The following is a 4,108-nucleotide window of genomic DNA, read 5'->3' as shown; positions in this document are numbered from 1 at the left end:
AAAGTTTATCAAACCATTCATATTTCTCAAATTCTGGGTGGAACATGATACTTTTCTTGATTTTGTTAAGCAGCAATGGCAAACAGTCTTAACTGATGATGTGTTTCTGTCATTTAAGCTCAAGATGAAGAAACTGAAAGTTGCTTTAAGTACATGGAGTAAGACTACTTTTGGGACATTTTTAAACAACTTGTAATCAGAGAGGATATAGTTAAGATTAAAGAGCAGTTATTTGAGGAGAATCCATCTGAAGAAAATAGAATGGTCATGCAAAGGGCACAAACAGAACTTAAGCTGTATCTTCACTATGAGGAGGAATTCTGGAGGCAAAAAGCTGGGATGGACTGTTTCTCTGAAGGTGATAAGAATACAAGATATTTTCATAGTCTGTTAAAAAGAAGAAGGAAAATAATCCAGATTAGGAGGATTAAAGATGATACTGGTAATTGGCTATAGGATGCTGATAGTGTTGCTGCTGAAGCTGTTAACTTTTTCCATACGCAATTTACTCATGAGGAGGATAGTGAAGATTCTCCAATTCTTAATCATATTCCTGAGATGATTAGAGAGGAGGATAATATACTGCTTGCTGAACAACCTACTATGGAAGAAGTACAGAAGGCAGTATTTGAAATAAATGGGGACAATACCTGTGGCCCTGATGGATTTTCTGGTATATTTTATCAGAAGTGTTGGGAGGTGATCAAGGCTGATGTATTTAGTGTTGTTAAAGCTTTCTTTGAAGGACAAACTCTTCCCAAGTCAATCACTCACACTAATCTAGTTTTGCTACCAAAGAAGAATGTTGTTGAGGCATTCTCTGATATGAGACCTATAAGTCTTAGCAACTTTATCAATAAGGTCATATCAAGAGTAGTTTATGACAGACTAGACAAGTTACTCACAAGGGTGGTCTCTCCAAATCAATCTAGTTTTGTTAAGGGCATGAATATAATTGAGAATGTATTGTTGACACAAGAAATTGTAACTGATATAAGGAAGAGAGGAAAACCAGCAAATGTTGTGCTTAGGTTGGATATGACAAAAGCATATGATAGGGTCCCATGGTCGTACCTCTGTAAAGTGATGGGAAAGATGGGATTCTCTTCAGTTTTCATTGACCTTATATGGAGGCTGTTGGCAAATAATTGGTATTATGTATTCCTAAATGGCCAGGCACATGGTTTCTTTCATTCTACAAGGGGTGTCAAGCAAGGGGATCCACTCTCTCCTGCTCTTTTCATTATAGCTGCAGAAGTTCTTTCAAGGGCATTAAATTCTTTGTTTGATCAGCCTGGTTTTGTTGGATATGGGATGCCTAAGTGGAGTGCTGAGCTGAATCATCTGACATATGCAGATGATACAATCATTTTTTCTGTAGCAGATAACCAATCTTTACAGATGATCATGGATACTCTTCAGGAATATGAGAAAATATCTGGACAGCTGATAAACAAGAGGAAAAGTTCTTTTTATATGTTCAGCAAAGTATCAGATGAGTTAAGTTAGCAGGTTGCAGCAGTAACAGGATTTGTGAGAGGACAATTCATATCTTGGAGTACCAATTACTCATGCCAAGAAAAGGAAAGTGGATTATACTGAATTATTGAAAAAATTCAAAGACAAGTTACAAACTTGGAAAGGCAAGTTACTTACTGTCTTATGGAGGAAAAGCAGTGTTGATTACAAGTGTCCTTCAAAGTATCCCAATTCCTGTTTTATCTGCTATAAGGCCTTCTAAATGTGTTATAAAGGAACTACACAGGATCTTTGCCAGGTTCTTTTGGAATAATAAGGAGGAAGGAAGATGCAGACACTGGGCATCTTGGCTCAACATGTGCATTCCCAAACATGAAGGAGGTTTGGGTTTCAGGTCTATTGATGACATGTCCAAAGCTTTATGTGCTAAACTATGGTGGAAGTTTAGAACCACTAGTTCTCTTTGGGCTAATTTCATGTGGAATAAATACTGTAAAAAACAAATTCCTCAGGTGGTTCAATGGAAGGGAGGGTCACAAGTTTGGAAGATGATGTTGGAAGCAAGGGAAAGTATAGAGCAGGAAATCTGGTGGGAGCCAAAGATTGGAAGTTCAAACATTTGGTTTGATAATTGGACTAAGCTAGGTGCTCTTAGCTATGTGGTTCCCCAGTCCTAGCAAATCAATGATCATGCTGAAGATGTTTCTGAACTTATGTTAAATGCAGGATAGAATATCAGCAAACTCATGCAGCTGTTTTTTGAAGATATTGTGCAGCATATAATACAGGAAATTGACATTAAATATGCATCAAATGAATGGGACAGACCTTGGTGGATGATGACAAGTACGTAGAGGTTTACAGTAAGTAGTGCATGGCAGTTATTGAGACAAAAAGATAACGTAACAGTGCCATTTCAGAAAATGTGGATCAAAGGTGTGCCTTTTAAAATTTCATTCTTCATGTGGAGATTGTGGAAGTTTAAAGTGCCAATTGATGAAGTAGTGGCATTCCAATAGTCTCAAAGTGTTGTTGCTGTCATACTACTCAAATGGAAACTATAAACCATCTGTTTCTGTGTGGAGATTTGGCTACAAAGGTATGGAGATACTTTAATATGGGGCTGGATTGAGCATGAATTGTATTCAGGTCAAACATGCCATAAGAAGTTGGTGGGAAGCAAAATTCCATTTCAAAATGAAGACCATATATAAAGCAGTGCCTGCTTTTATTGTGTGGCAAATATGAAAGTGGAGAAACAATAGGCTTCATGGTGGTAATATGAATCTAAATAGAGTGCTATATGACATAAATCTAAACATTTATATGTTATGTAAAGTTTAGTTTCCTGGGCTGAATATTCCAACTAGATGGCATCAGATTATTCAGTTCTTTGAAGGATATAAGCCTGCTGTTATATGCAGAATTATTAAATGGATGAAACCTGCATCTGGATTCTACAAGTGTAATACTGATGGAGCTGCTAAAGGAAATCCAAGACTAAGTTCTGCTGCTTTTTGTATCACAAATGAAGAGGGAGATTTGGTGTATGCAGCTGCTAAAATTTTGACAGATGGAACAAATATTGTGGCTGAGGCTATTAGAATGGGACTGAGGTACTGTGTTGAAAAGCAGTTTTTTCCATTGATTATAGAGACTGATTCCATGACCATGAAGAAGATTTTAAATGCTGAATGGAAGATCCCTTGGAGCATTTCAATGTTGGTGGACGATATCAAGAGGATGATGGATGATCAAAGAGTATCTGTGGAGCATATACATAGAGAAGGAAATGGGCTTGCAGATTTTTTAACTAACTTGGTTTTTGTTTTTGCAGGTTCAGTTCAGTTTCATAATTTTCAGGAATTACCAAGTCAAGCTAAGAGGATTTTGAATATGGGAAAAAGAGGAATTCCTAACTTGAGAATAAGAACCCTTCAAGATAAAGCACCAGATTAGTCCTTGACAACAGAACTGTAAATATTATTGAGTACAGTTTTCCAACAGATTGTGAGTATTTGCAGCATCTGTATTAGGGTGGTATCAGTGTGCTTGGCATGCTCATTCCTTAGTGTAAATGGTGTGATGCTCATGATCTAAGTAGCAGATTGTACTAGTTATGGATCAAGTACTACAGAGATCTGGTTTCTATGCAAAAGGTCAAGCTAGGGAGAGTTAGAACATTGAAAGAAAAAGGACAGCCTATGAAAGAGCACCAGGTTGAAGATCAAGATATGTAGAAGAGTCAGATTCAAATGTTGTATGAACTAGTATGGACAGATACAGAAACTATATTAAGGTGTCATTTCTTAATATGGATGCTACACTTGTCCAGGCTAGGATTCATGATCTTTTGACAATGGTACAAAGTTGAGAGTGGTTTTTGCTTCCATACAGATGCTGGTTTCTACAGAAGAACACAACTATATTTAAGTGGCCTGAAGCATGATTCAACTGATTTGAAACATTCCACCTGTGAGACTTTGAAGGTGTGATAGATGTTATCAAGTCAAGGCCCTTGGATTATTAGTTGTTAATAGTCTGTTTCAAACTAAATCTGTATTTCCATTTTCCACTTGTTGATTTTCCTTTCTATTGTTGTTTTATTTATTTGATCAATCACTTTTGG

This window comes from Lycium barbarum, chromosome 10 (genome assembly GCF_019175385.1).
Source record: "Lycium barbarum isolate Lr01 chromosome 10, ASM1917538v2, whole genome shotgun sequence".
NCBI classification, from domain to species: Eukaryota; Viridiplantae; Streptophyta; class Magnoliopsida; order Solanales; family Solanaceae; genus Lycium; species Lycium barbarum.
Note: the sequence above shows the minus strand (reverse complement) of the source record.